This window comes from Ranitomeya imitator, chromosome 4 (genome assembly GCF_032444005.1).
Source record: "Ranitomeya imitator isolate aRanImi1 chromosome 4, aRanImi1.pri, whole genome shotgun sequence".
NCBI lineage: Eukaryota > Metazoa > Chordata > Amphibia > Anura > Dendrobatidae > Ranitomeya > Ranitomeya imitator.
In genome coordinates this window covers 587,982,858-587,998,619 of record NC_091285.1, presented here as the reverse complement: position 1 = coordinate 587,998,619, position 15,762 = coordinate 587,982,858, and the positions used below count along the sequence as shown (strand labels likewise).

Here is a 15,762-nt window from a genome sequence, read left to right as displayed (position 1 = left end):
ACTTTAATGGCAGAGACTGGAGAAGCAGCAGCAACTCTTCGCACAGAGTCAGACTGAGCGAGACGCTGGGATCGACGTCCCTGCTGAGCAGACTCCACTGCGGCTGGAGGAGAATGGGAGACCGCAGCGGAGACGGATCGAGATTCCCCCTGTGTAGCAGAGCAAACTCGACTCCTAACACAGGGCCCCTCATAGTATGCAAAAGTGTGGCTGCCAGTGGGAGGTGCCCCCGCCGTGCAAACACACCGCCGTACTTTGAGGGGCCCTGTGCCAGTGCCAATGCCAACAAGTGGGCCCCCCCTGCTTGCTCAGGATCACAGCACTTGCAAAGTTGAAATACTTACCCCTCTCCCTGCTCCACTGCCGCGACGTGGTCCACGTTTCCTGGGCCCACTAAATACTTGAACCACCATACCCCCCACAACTTTAGCCAAATGACCCCCAATTTCCAATGCCTAACTATTATTATAAGGTAAATTAAGATTGACAAGCTTCAGTACCAAGAATGGATGATTTTGCCATTAAAATGGGCACTCTAGGTGTTTTCCTGGCCTCCACTCACTGCCGACTATGCTCCTCCATTGACTTGCATTGGGTTTCGTGTTTCGGTCAATCCCCGACCCCGACTTTTTGTGATAATCGGCTGATTTCATTCGACTCGACTTTTTGAGATAGTCGGGTTTCGCAAAAGCCGACTCGACCCTAAAAAAGTAAAAGTCGCTCATCCCTAATCACCACTTTGAATAAATGATATTTTATGTGCACAGAGCAATCAATTACTGATTGTTCTGTGCTCAAAGGAACTGTGGTCGGCCTGTAGACATGGCCCACTATATGATTTCTGCTATCTTTTAGGACTGGATTTACGCCAGCCGATCTGTTGTGTTAAACGACCGGTAATCGGTTACACGTTTGCCGTGCCATATTTGGGACTTTAAGTTCCTATTAATAACGCAGTTTAAATGCACCTAGACCCTGTAAGTCATGTGGTCTAAACCCTCCCTATCATGTTTACTGTTGTCCCCTTGGTGTTGTGCACAGTGCAAATGTCAAGAACCTTTACAGGCATATAATGGGACAGTGTAGGTGTGACCTTAGCGTTGTACTTGCTCTTATTCTTGTTTCATTGATGATAGACATATCCTATTGAGGTCCAGGTCATGTGAATGAAGCCTTTTTTATTGGACTCATCTCAGGAGCAATGACCCCGTAAAGGAGTAAAATAAACCTTTCTTCCATTATGAAGAATCCTTTTCAGCTTTTACCTTTAGTATCTTTGCCCTAGCTGTCACTTTGCGGCAAATCTACACTGAACATTTTGCAAGTACTAATACAAATAGGATTGTTTTACAGTACCTTGCAAAAATATTTTCTACAATGAAAAGCATTGGATTTAATGATGTTGAGATGATCACTGGATGCATATATTTATATACTCAACTTTGGTTATCTCATACTGTAGAAAAAAAGCAACCTTAGCACTGGCACTTTTTGGCTTTGGCCAAATACATGGTGAAGTAGTCCAGTTTTCTCTCCAGACCATGCGTCATTGTAAAAAAATAGTAAAGTCAACCAGAATCCATGTGACTTTTTTGTTGTCAAATTGTGATGGCTCAATGACTGGGTAATAACATTTCCACAACATAAGGTGTTGTAGGGTATTTCTGGTCCTCAGTAGTGAGTATCTAGGGTGGGTGAACACATCAGAGTTTATCTCCTGATATGCTAGACTTTAGTACTAAAGGTTGGACAGCTAGTTAGACTAGGACCTTGGTCATCTGGAGGTGCAGGTTTGTCCCTTTGAAATGTGGCAGGGGAGCCTGAAAAGCTTTGATTGTGAAAATGACGGTCCAGAGAATGGGAGAAGTGATACAGAGACCTTTAAGTTGTTAAGGTGATGAGTTACCTACCTTGAGTGAGGGGAAATATCATCCACCTCTCGTGTCTCCCCTTTTTCCTCATAGTTTGTAAGCTTGCGAGCAGGGCCCTCACTCCTCTTGGTATCTATTTTGAACTGTGATTTTTGTTATGCTGTAATGTCTATTGTCTGAACAAATCCCCTCTATAATTTGTAAAGAGCAGCGGAAATATGTTGGCGCTATATAAATAAAATTATTATTATCCCTACTAGAGATCCAGTGGTGGGTAAGGGTATAAACCTGACAGGTGTTGTAGTTGGGTCTTGTAGAGGGGTATGGAGGATCACTGTGGGCCTGTAGAAATGTCAATAGGGTCTTGTTTCCCTGTAGTTCTGTCATGCCTCAGGATTCGATCTGTAAGTCTTGTGGTTGTCTGTCTGCGTCTCTATCAACTGAGCCACTGGAGATCCTGTAGCTGCCCGGGTGCTGATTTCCCTTTGCCTTTTGTCACTCCTTTCTTATAGCAGGTGTTTTCCATTTGCTATTTGGCCTTTCCTATCAGTCTGTGGGGTCTTCTATTTAAACCTCACTGCTTCCTCTGTTCCCTGCTGGTAATAGCTTACAATTACCCAGTTTGATGCTGAAGGAGTAGTCCTTATTTGTGACAGTTAGTTGGTGCTTACTCTAGGAGTTTTTTGAGTGTTTATTGTAGTGTGTGTATTTCCTTATCCTCTCCCATTTGGTTGATCGCTCCTACTGTTCCCTTGTTTTCCACTTTTTTATTGCTTGACCGTTTTTATATGATTGCAGTTTAATGTCATCGCAGTCTGTTTTCCCTGTCTGTCTGGTTCGTGCTATCCATTTCTTGTCAGTCCCATTCCTTCCTGGGTGAGGAAGGAAATAGTTAAAGGGAACCTGTCACCCCCACTGGCGTTTGAAACTAAAGGAGCCACCTTGTGCAGCAGTAATGCTGCATTCTGACAAGGTGGCTCTTTTAGTTATTGGTGCTGTAAATGCAGAAATAATCCGTTTTTTCATTTGTCCGAAATACCTGGCTTCAGTCCTGGAGGCAGGTCTTTCCCCCCCCTCTGCTGCAGACGCCTCACAGCTGTCACTCAAGTCTTCTTGGCGCCCGGCGCCGCCTCCTCAGCGCTGTTTGTTTTGAAATCATCCGGCGCCTGCACTCTTTTGTCTTGCCTGGGGCAGGCGCAGTGAGCGCTGTCCGTCTGTCCTCATATGCAGTCTCGCTGACTGTGCCTGTGCGGCCGCCCTGCTTGTGAATCCCAGTCCCTCAGTGTCTTATGATTTATTCACACTGCGGGGCTGGGATTCCTGGGCATGCGGTGAGTGGCTTAGACACGCAAAAAAAAAAAAAAAAGATTATTTCTGCATTTACAGCACCAATAACTAAAAGAGCCACCTTGTCAGAATACAGCATTACTGCTGCACAAGGTGGCTGTTTTAGTTTCAAACGCCTGGGGGGGTGACAGGTTCCCTTTAAGTAGTGTTGAGCATTCCGATACCGCAAGTATCGGGTATCGGCCGATACTTGCGGTATCGGAATTCCGATACCGAGATCCGATATTTTTGTGATATCGGGTATCGGTATCGAATCAATAGGGATGTGTAAAATAAAGAATTAAAATAAAAAATATCGATATGCTCACCTCTCCGGCGGCCCCTGGACTTCACACTGCTAACCGGGAGGCTTCTTTGTTTAAAAAGCGCGCCTTTCGGACCTGTGAATGACGTCCCGGCTTCTGATTGGTCGCGTGCCGCCCATGTGACCGGCACGCGACCAATCAGAGGCCGCGACGTCATTCGCAGGTCCTCAATTCCTAGAATTAGCAGTTTTGTGAATGAGAATGACGTCGCGGCTTCTGATTGGTCGCGTGCCGCCCATGTGACCGGCACGCGGCCAATCAGAAGCCGCGACGTCATTCTCATTCACAAAACTGCTAATTCTAGGAATTGAGGACCTGCGAATGACGTCGCGGCCTCTGATTGGTCGCGTGCCGGTCACATGGGCGGCACGCGGCCAATCAGAAGCCGCGACGTCATTCTCATTCACAAAACTGCTAATTCTAGGAATTGAGGACCTGCGAATGACGTCGCGGCCTCTGATTGGTCGCGTGCCGGTCACATGGGCGGCACGCGACCAATCAGAAGCCGGGACGTCATTCACAGGTCCGAAAGGCGCGCTTTTTAAACAAAGAAGCCTCCCGGTTAGCAGCGTGAAGTCCAGGGGCCGCCGGAGAGGTGAGCATATCAATATTTTTTATTTTAATTCTTTATTTTACACATCCCTATGGATCCCAGGGCCTGAAGGAGAGTTTCCTCTCCTTCAGACCCTGGGAACCATGAGAATACCTTCCGATACTTGATGTCCCATTGATTTGTATTGGTATCGGATATCGGTATCGGCGATATCCGATATTTTTCGGGTATCGGCCGATACTATCCGATACCGATACTTTCAAGTATCGGACGGTATCGCTCAACACTACCTTTAAGTGTGCATTCAGAAGCATAGTAAGGTTGGAGACCCAGGCCTCTCTACCTTCAAGAGTGCTCCTGGGAGGGATAGTGAGGGGCCCAGCTCCAGAGACAGTTGCAGTGCCCTCCACTATACTTCAGACTGGCACATCATGACAATTTCTGATATGTGGTCTGAATGAGGCTGCAAATAATAGAATAGAAATAAACAGTGGCTGTGTCGGATTTCCAGAGGACCTTTAGTGACATTGACTGTGGGGGCCCACTGATCAGCTACATGCAATATTACCTGACCCTTGTTCACAGATTAACCTAAGATTCTATATAATAGTTAACGTTTTGTCAATTAAATGACGAGATGCTTCTCCTGTCTGTACAAAATGTATAAGATGCAATAAGTGTACCATTTAGATGATGATGATATTAGGTGGGCATGCTTACATGTGGGCCCATTGGTGGATTTGCCTGTTCCTCGGTAGGCCAGTCAGAGCCTGGACAGTGGGAATGTACGGTATATATATAGGAAATCCTTAAGATTCAAGAAAAAGGCTAAAGATTGCTTTACTGAGTGTGGAGAGGAACGAACCTTGGCGTGTATGAATATGTGCAAGGGCCGTTGAATAAAGGGTTTAGGTCCAAGAAAAAGAGCCCTTGACAGCAAGGTCTGTATCAAACAACCGGAGCTTTTATGAAAAGGAGCCCTCGGTTACAGAGAGAGAGATAGCCCTAGAAAGTATGGTCTGTATGAGAGATTGTCATATGTCATATGGTTTAGACTGAGAGATTACAGTTTGGAGCCAAGGCAAGCTCGTCGTATGACCTCACAAAAAAGCCATAGCAACAATAAATATTAGAAAGGTGTCATAACAGAAAAAACATTGCAGATTACTGCTTATAGAAGTGTGTAGCCACATACTAATTCTGCATATAGGAGTGGGCTAGATACTAGTTCCACATACTACAGGGTGGGCCATTTATATGGATGCACCTAAATAAAATGGGAATGGTTGGTGATATCAACTTCTTGCTTGTGGCACATTAGTATATGGGAAGCGGAAAACTTTTCAAGATGGGTGGTGACCATGGCAGCCATTTTGAAGTCGGCCATTTTGGATCCAACTTTATTTTTGCCAATGGGAAGAGGGACATGTGACACATAACACTTATTGAAGATTTCACAAGAAAAACAATGGTTTGCTTGGTTTTAACATAACTTTATTTTTTCATGAGTTATTTACAAGTTTATGACCACTTATAAAATGTGTTCAAAGTGCTGACCATTGTATTGGATTGTCAATGCACCCCTCTTCTCCCACTTTTGACACACTGATAGCAACACCACAGAAGAAATGCTAGCACTGGCTTCCAGTATCCATTGATTCAGATGCTGGTGTCATCTGAAGGCAATTGTCTATTGAAGATACAAGATGTGCAGCATCTGAAACAACAGATACTGACCCTCACATGACCCTCTTCCCATTGGAAAAGATAAAGTTGGATCCAAAATGGCCACCATGGTCACCACCCATCTTGAAAAGTTTTTCCCCTCCCATTTACTAATGTGTCACAAACAGGATGTTGATATCACCAACCATTCCCATTTTATTTATGTGTATCCATATAAATGGCCCACCCTGTATTCAGAGTACCCAAACTGATACTGTCCTTCGTCAAAAGTAATTACAATGGAAGTGTAAGTATCAGAACTAGACCATGGAGCAATGGTCTAAAAGGAGGCATGATTGTTACTCCCAGCAGTGGTGAATGTGGATTTGTCGACCCACCGTGCCACAGGGCCAGGAAGGGGTATAGCTAAGCGGCTAAAAGGTATTCACTGGAGCTCCTGATGGTGGAGACACACTAGGCTGCAGGTAGCTACCAAGTAACACTCTTGGGCAGATCCCGGTACTGCAGTTGCTGACCCCAGGGGTCAGGTTCATTGACACTGATTAGAACTATGTTCAGACACACTGGTCTAGGATACTGGAACATGGACTGGCCACATTGGGAACAGGGGATTTCGGTAACAAGACTGGCCACTCCAGGACTAGGGGACAACATTCAAAAACTGGATGCACTTGGACCAGGGGATGAGGTTCAGGACTTGGGTCGCACTGGGACCAGGGATTCTGGTACAGGACATTGGTCTCACTGGGACTAGAAGACATCACGACTGTAATGGTAGAACACCAATTCACTGGGAGCCATGGGAGCCACCTTGCAAGTGAACATGTTATATTAAATGCCTCTCAGCTACAGGCTGAGGGCATTTATTATATGTGCACACTGCCCCTTTAAGAGAAGGCGTATGTATTATGCTGTATCCATGTTATTCATATATTTTCCATATCTTGGAGACCAGCCATTCCATTTTTCAAGATGTCAAAAGCATGATGTGTCCCTCATAGTCATGGCTGACTGACAGCATATTAAATCCCACTTCAAATACGTCTTCACAGACAGATAACCGCAGTTTCCTATGATGTGTGCGAATAATGAGAATCTTTATATGAGCCATAGAGAGTGAATGGAGTTCAACTTCTGCCTTGACCGATTTCCTTTATTACTGAATATCTTCTTCTCAACCACTTGAGAATTAGGACTATTGTACAAAGGAAAACTGTTGCAGTTGTTAAGGGAATTTCGGAATATTAAAAAAATATACCATTTCGCTGAGATTTGCCATCCCTTCCTTATCATTAGGGCAGGTGAAGACAAGCGTATTTTCGGTCCGAGTGCAATCCGACAAAACATCAGATCACACTCAGAACAATTTCAGTGTATGGGGCTGTGCACATGTCCTATATTTTCCTTGGACAGAGCAGGTCCATGGGAAGAAATTGCTGCATGTCTGAGTGTGATCCAATATTCGGATTACACTTGGCCATGCATGTCAATGAGTGTGTGATAGAATGGAGAAGATGGAGAATTTTTTATCTCCTTTTCTCCATCTTCTTCTCATCCGATAGGATCAGATCACACTATGCTCATACTCAGATCAGAGTTTGATCAGGGTTTCATTTCCATAATTGGCTCGATTCTCTCGGATGAGAGAATCTACAGTTGTCTGCACCTGCCATTAGGGATAAGTAAGACTCCCAATCAGAATACACAATGTCGCTGTCAGGAAAATACAGAATAGCTTTATTCACTTCAGTAGAGCTGTGTCAGTTTCTTAACAGCAGACGTGTTGGACCTATCTATGGATCTAAGCAGTGAACCCTTATCCTAGGGGTACGTCATCACTTCTTATGATGTTGCACATGCAACCTCCTAAGACCCAGATTACAGTCTATGTGCCATTTGCATGGCAGTATAAATCACAGCGAGCCTTAACATGATTCCATAACTAATAAAAAAGGACACATGACACATGATTGTGTAGGGAGGAGAGCCAAGCTAACGGTCTCTCTTGCGTGTCTGGGCCGAAACTGTCAGGGCTGTTACCATTATTGCAGGGGGAAGAGATTTCTGAGTGGAGCAGTTCAGGACACCTGACTGATGGGGCGGGTCCAACATAAATAGCTGTCTGAGCGGGAAGATGACACACTTGGCGGGGAATGTGCTTGTGAGCAGTGAGACGGTTGACTCCTAGCTGCGCCTGTTTTCCAGGCTAGCGAGACTGCGGACACATCCTACCCTCAGCCCAGAGAGACTTCCGCACCGGGTAGTGCCCAGGAGAGAGCGCATACCTTTGCTCCATTCGCCATCGCAGAGGCACTGCTTAGTCCCATCCTTGTGGTGCCTCCTGAGGACCGGCCCATGCCTGTGGCTGTGCCCGCTGAACTGTGTGCTTCCCTACCGAACGTTCTGCTTCTTTCACTGTGCCACCGACCATCTTCTCTACCCCATTGTGTGCCTGGATCAGGAGACCACGTGCCGAAGGACCTGGAGGATTCGTCATCGCAAGGAAACAGTGAATCTCCCTTCTGCAGGACTGGATCGGAGACATCGCACGCCGCCTGAGGTGCCACCGAGGGATCTTCCAGCCACCTTCCTCCAGCGCACAGAGACTGATAAGTTAACCGGTTTTTACCTTCTGCATTTGAATTTCCCCATCCGCAAGTTCACACCCATTACCCCCTGCTTGTAATATCTCTGTTTAATATAAAAGAACCTGTTAACCCTTGCTCTGCCTCCTGTGTGTCACTGCATTCTATGCACCTGCGATCATACTACAATTGTGTGTCAGACATTATTTTCAGGCTTCAGACTGAACAGATAACATTATAATTTACAGAACAGTACTCAACTAGACTGATCAAATGAACAGGAGTTCAGCCATAAATGGCAGCTCAAACTTAAAGGCACTGATATAATCCACATAGTGACTATCCAAGCTCCTAACAAAAAGGCTATTAAAGGAGAGGGACTGCTTAAAGGGGTTTGCAGGATTAGGAAAATATGTCAGATTTATTTTTTAAAAAAAAAACAGAACATTTCATATCCATAGGTTGTGTGTGGTATTACAGCTCACTCCATTGAAGAGAATGGGGATGAGCTGCAATATCACACTACCTAAAAAAGCTTATACTGTAGAAATACAGGAATATACAGCCAAAGATAAAAAGGATAATCTTTATTGAACAAAATTTCCAAGACGTATTAAAAGAATCTAAAAGGAGAATGTCGGACATAGGCAAATCCAAACAAAAAACCTCCAGATACAGTTAATAATAGCCATTAAATAATGGTAAGTATACACACACACCAAGAAATTCATATGCAGAAAAAACAAAAAATTAAAAAAAAATTACAAAAAAATACAGCAATCGCATAATTGATCTTTAGAGGTATGCATCAAAAGGAAATGAAACAAAGTGGAATGAACTATAGAGAAATAAACAGATGCAAAACAAAAACATTTGAAGTTTAGCAGACATCTTTGCTGAAAGAAAATGTCAACAAGGCAAATCTTGGCTGAGAAAGGCTGTGCATTCCACTTTGCATACCTCTAGAGAGTAGTGATGAGTGAGTGTGCTCGTTACTCGAGTTTTCCTAGCACGCTCGGGTGTTCTCCGAGTATCTTGGGCGTGCTCGTAGATTATGTTTTGTCCCCGAAGCTGCATGATTTGCGGCTGCTAGACAGCCTGAATACATGTGGGGATTCCCTAATAAACAGCATGTGTTCAAGTTGTCAAACAGCCGCAAATCATGCAGCTTCGGCGACATAAATTAAATCTCCGAGCACTCACAAATACTCGGAGACCACCCGAACAGGCTCGGAAAACTCTAGTAACGAGCACACTCGCTCATCACTACAAGAGAGCAATTATTCGATTGTTCTATTTTTTGTAATTTTTTTGTAATTTTTTTCTGTATAAGAAATTCTTGGTGTGTGCATACGTACCAAAATTTAATGACTGTTTTTTGCTGTGTCTTTTTGTATGTATTTTTTGAGGCTTTTTGTATGCATTCGCCTATGACAGACATTCTCCTTTTAGATTCTTTTAAAATGTCTTGAAATTTTGTTCAATAAACATTTGCCTTTTTTACATTTGGCTATATACTCCTGTGTTTCTATAAGATTTTTTGGTTAAGGTACCGTCACACATAACGATATCGTTAATGATATCGTTGCTTTTTGTGACGTAGCAACGATATCGTTAATGAAATCGTTATGCGTGACAGCGACCAACGATCAGGCCCCTGCTGGGAGATCGTTGGTCGCTGGGGAAAGTCCAGAACTTTATTTCGTCGCTGGATCTCCCGCTGACATCGCTGAATCGGCGTGTGTGACACCGATTCAGCGATATCTTCACTGATAACCAGGGTAAACATCGGGTTACTAAGCGCAGGGCCGCGCTTAGTAACCCGATGTTTACCCTGGTTACCATTGTAAAAGTAAAAAAAAAACACTACATACTTACATTCCGGTGTCTGGTCACGTCCCTCGCCTTCAGCTTCCTGCACTGACTGAGCGCCGGCCGTAAAGCACAGCGGTGACATCACCGCTGTGCTTTACGGCCGTCCGGCGCTCACAGTCAGTGCGGGAAGCTGAAGGCGAGAGACGTGACCAGACACCGGAATGTAAGTATGTAGTGTTTTTTTTTAACTTTTACAATGGTAACCAGGGTAAACATCGGTTTACTAAGCGCGGCCCTGCGCTTAGTAACCCGATGTTTACCCTGGTTACCCAGGGACTTCGGCATCGTTGGTTGCTGGAGAGCTGTGTGACAGCTCTCCAGCGACCAAACAGCGACGCTGCAGCGATCGACATTGTTGTCTAGATCGCTGCAGCGTTGCTAAATGTGACGGTACCTTTAGTGTTATGGGATAGTGTTGGTTCATTAGGTAATCACACACAACCTGTTGACATACAGTAGCTGGCTTTGTCTTTGTAAGAAAGCAGCCATGTTTTTTGTAGCTATAGGCAACTCTTTAAAGGGATGGATGAGTTGCCAAACTGTAAAAATTGATCATATAGTCCTCGTAGAGTCCAATGACTTGCTCTTGCTGGAAAAAGAGAATATTGTTTCATAGGACCCGGGAAAAGAAAGATCCAAGGGTCTAATCTTACGGACTTTCCAGAATGAAACTGTGGAAGACAACAGGCATATTCAGAGGGTTTCCATCCTTCAGAGATGTTCATAATCCCAAGCGGATGCTTTATAGGAGTCTGGGATCCTCATAGGCTGTGTATGTAAAGCATTTCTAAAAGGTGGAAGAATTACCATAGTCAGCTCTGTATAAATGCATTTTCTAGTTTACCCATTACAGTTTCATAAGAACGCTGAGATCAAGCCTACAAGAAGCTGCCTACAGAAAGTTCTGTTCCAGCACTCACTCTTTTCATGCTTCAAAAAGAAAGCTTGGTCTTAAGGGCAACCATGCAAACTGCAGATCCCAAACTATAAAAAGAATAAAATAGGAGATTGGGTGGAAGTGTGCACAAAACAACATATAAAATTTAGTGCTAAAGAAGCATTGATTTTACTAGTCTCAGTACAATGTCATAAAAAACCTGAAAGATGTGTCATTTCATTCCAAGCTTAATGAAATGAACACATCTCAGCAGCATTTTACTTTGATGTAAAGAAGTAGGTGTAGTTTCATATCCAGACATAACTGCGTGACAAATGCTCAGCTCTGTATCGCCGGTGTTACTGACACAAGTGATATATTTTACTATTAAACAGAGCACATTAGGTTACATTGATGGAGAACTTCAATATTCCAGCTAGAGAAGTCGAGAACTGGTGTCATTATTTATGTGTCACCAGAAAATGCATATGTGCTAGTTTAGGCTTTATTCACAACATGTTCAGGCTAGACTTTTGGAACATATATTTGTCACCTGGAAGCATGCTCCAAATGTGTGGTAATTAAATTGTGTACATCAGCATTGACAAAATGTATGCAGTCTGCATATGCTGAGCCATTGAGTGTTACAGTCAGCCATGGTTATCAATACAAGAGTTATCCATGTACTTGACTGCAGTATTGTAGAGGCTTCCTTCCAGCTGTCTCCTTTATAACCACCCCACCAATTCACAATACCACCCCGCTCCCACGGAACCCCCCCAAATGAACACTCGAGTCATAACACCTTTCCTTTGGATAAATTGGCCAAATCGGCCTTTTATTATACAAACATTACAATAAACAACTTTTTAATAAGGAAGTTGTTGGAGCTCCAAAACCTAGCAAAATCCAGTAAATAATAATTAACCATTCGGCATTACCTCTAGCCACAAGCACAGGCTTAGGGGTACCTTTGTTGCCAGAAAACCTTTTCCATAACACAACACTCTGAAGAGTCCCAATATCCACCAGGCAATTAACCAAAATCCAATAAAACAGTTTAGTCCATATATATTTGGACAGAGACAACATTTTTCTAATTTTGGTTATAGACATTACCACAATGAATTTTAAACAAAATAATTCAGATGCAGTTGAAGTTCAGACTTTCAGCTTTCATTTGAGAGTATCCACATTAAAATTGGATGAAGGGTTTAGGAGTTTCAGCTCCTTAACATGTGCCATCCTGTTTTTAAAGGGGCCAAAAGTAATTGGACAATTCACTCCAAGGCTATTTCATGGACAGGTGTGGGCAATCCCTTCGTTATGTCATTCTCAATTAAGCAGATAAAAGGCCTGGAGTTGATTTGAGGTGTGGTACTTGCATTTGGAAGGTTTTGCTGTGAAGTCGACATGCGGTCAAAGGAGCTCTCCATGTAGGTGAAACAAGCCATGCTTAAGCTGCGAAAACAGAAAAAACCCATCCGAGAAATTGCTACAATATTAGGAGTAGCAAAATCTACAGTTTGGTACATCCTGAGAAAGAAAGAAAGCACTGGTGAACTCATCAATGCAAAAAGACCTTGGCGCCCACGGAAGACAACAGTGGTGGATGATCGCAGAATAATCTCCATGGTGAAGAGAAACCCCTTCACAACAATCAACCAAGTGACCAACACTCTCCAGGAGGTCGGCGTATCAATATCCAAATCTACCAAAAAGAGAAGACTACATGAAAGTAAATACAGAGGGTTCACTGCACGGTGCAAGCCACTTATAAGCATCAAGAATAAAAAGGCTAGACTGGACTTTGCTAAAAAACATCTAAAATAGCCAGAACAGTTCTGGAAGAACATTCTTTGGACAGATGAAACCAAGATCAACCTCTACCAGAATGATGGAAAGAGAAAAGTATGGCGAAGGCGTGGTACAGCTCATGATCCAAAGCATACCACATCATCTGTAAAACACGGCGGAGGCAGTGTGATGGCTTGGGCATGCATGGCTGCCAGTGGCACTGGGTCACTAGTGTTTATTGATGGTGTGACACAGGACAGAAGCAGCCAAATGAATTCTGAGGTATTCAGAGACATACTGTGTGCTCAGATCCAGCCAAATGCAGCCAAACTGGTCATCGTTTCATACTACAGATGGACAATGACCCAAAACATAAAGCCAAAGCAACCCAGGAGTTTATTAATGCAAAGAAGTGGAATATTCTTGAATGGCCAAGTCAGTCACCTGATCTCAACCCAATTGAGCATGCATTTCACTTGTTAAAGACTAAACGTCAGACAGAAAGGCCCACAAACAAACAGCAACTGAAAACCACCGCAGTGAAGGCCTGGTAGAGCATCAAAAAGGTAGAAACCCAGCGTCTGGTGATGTCCATGAGTTCAAGACTTCAGGCAGTCATTGCCAACAAAGGGTTTTCAACCAAATACTAGAAATGAACATTTTATTTAAAATTATTTATTCTGTCCAATTACTTTTGGTCCCTTTAAAAACAGGGTGGCATATGTTAAGGAGCTGAAACTCCTAAACCCTTCATCCAATTTTAATGTGGATACCCTCAAATGAAAGCTGAAAGTCTGAACTTCAACTGCATCTGAATTATTTTGTTTAAAATTCATTGTGGTAATGTCTATAACCAAAATTAGAAAAATGTTTTCTCTGTCCAAATATATCTGGACTTAACTGTAAAATGGAGTTTACCATACACCCGATGTACAACCCCTCCACCACAATTTTGCCACCAACTCCAAGAACCTCCTCACCACCGCTCGCCAAAATGACCCAATGACATCATCAGCCAACATTTTGATAATTTAACGTTACTTGAATCTCCAAATTAACCCCTTTCTGACCTTGGACGGGATAGTACGTCCAAGGTCAGATCCCCTGTTTTGAACAGCTGACATGTGCCCGTAATAATAAACGATAAAACAGCCGCACTCTCTTGGGTTATAGCTTGCAAAGTGGTGTATTTATTCACATGTGTTTGACATTCAAATATATGTACACATACAGCAGGATAAGAAAAAAAGTGACGTTTCGACCCAATTCCGGGTCTTTCTCAAACTGCAAGTAAACATAAAATACAATTAGTGTTTATGTACATAGAGCACAATGTGTGAAATTAATATTTACAACTATATATACAACTGTAATCACTAATAAAAATTCCATGAGTCCCCTTAAGGTGAAGGATCTTTTTGAAGGTACAATAGATGCACTGCAAGTCCTTTCCCTGGTTTGCCAGTGGATATACACAGTATATGGATGGTTTTGTACCGCGAGATTTAGGACCAGAGACACAATAGTGGAGAGAATATGTGTGGTCAAAATGAATAATCTAGGTTGCCCAGTGGTGAACTAAATGCATAATGGTATATAGTGGATGAAGTGGATGAAAACCTAGTGCACTGACCTGAGTAGCTGATACTGTTTGAAAGTTTGAAATTAGGTCCCAAAAAGGGCTGCGGGTAGAAAAGGGGGATAAGAGGGGGAATCCTTAGTAAGGAGAAATGAGGTCTGTGTGGTATGGAAGGAAATGTAGATTGTGGGCAAGTTACCAACCTCCTCTAAGTGTGGCGCTGGGCTATCCTGCTTCCTGGAAGTGTGTGGGCTAATGTGAGCATTGTAGCTCCATTTATAATGCCTGCTGGCCATAAAGTGAGGTCATGTCAGGGCGAGCTGTGGAGCGCAGAGTGCGAGCTGCATGGATTGTGTCTAGGAGTCAGATGTGATGCAATGGCTGGGTTGCCTACATAATGCTGCTCATACTTATAAGAAAGGCCCAGAGTGTGTCGGGAGTCCACCTGGGTAAACTGCTAATGTGAAACACCATAGGAAATATATATTAGAAAAAATAAAAAAATAAATAAAAATATTAAAAAATTAAAAAGTAAAATAATAATAATAAACAATAAAAATGGAAAAATGGGAATAAATATACATAGACTGTGGGAAAAGAATGGAAATAAAATAATGGAGGGGAAAAAAAAAAAAACTGAATAAGCCCCAGTGTAGTCCATATTGGAATAGAAATATAGATTTATGTCTATAAAGGGGTACCAAAGCTAATCATTTCGTAAACAAGAGAAGGGGAGTACTAAACTTATGGAGCGAAATAAAACAATAAGAAAAAATGATAAATGAAAAATAAGAGGAATTGAAAATAAAAAAATAAAAATAGAAAAAAAAAAAAAAAAAGAGAGAGATGGAACTTTCTATAACTTACCCAAGGCGGGTGTTAGGAATATTTAGTCAGGTCAGTGTGTCTGCAAGAATAAGTGAAAGGTTAGAACCAAAGCAATAGCTCTAGGATATTTTGACCACATACGTCAACTACTAAATGCATAAATACATTTTCTACATGTAGATTTCCACATAAAAGAACAGTTCAATTTTCAAAATCACAAATCACATTACAGAGTATAACAGACACGGCAGTTCAACCCTGTGTATTAAGTTAATAAATCTAACTAAATCTAACTAAATGATTAGCTGTTGCAAAGTGTTCTGGAATGGGTAGCCAAGTTTTTTTGCATCTGATTGTAGATTTATGGCTGGCTATCCGGTCGCAAACGTGTTGTGTTGTTTGGCCTATATAGATAAGGCCGCAAGGGCATTTAACCAGGTATACCACAAAATTGGATTC

General features: G+C 42.8%; 1 long non-coding RNA gene across 1 annotated transcript; it reads right to left on the bottom strand.

Moving 5' to 3' along the window:
- Nucleotides 1–14,063: 14,063 nt before the first annotated feature.
- LOC138674275 (uncharacterized) lies at nucleotides 14,064–15,381 on the bottom strand. The gene is made up of 2 exons (XR_011320568.1): nucleotides 15,343–15,381; nucleotides 14,064–14,180 (listed from the first exon to the last, which is right to left on the bottom strand). It is a non-coding gene; the product is annotated as an uncharacterized lncRNA (long non-coding RNA).
- Between the last annotated feature and the right edge of the window lie 381 nt (nucleotides 15,382–15,762).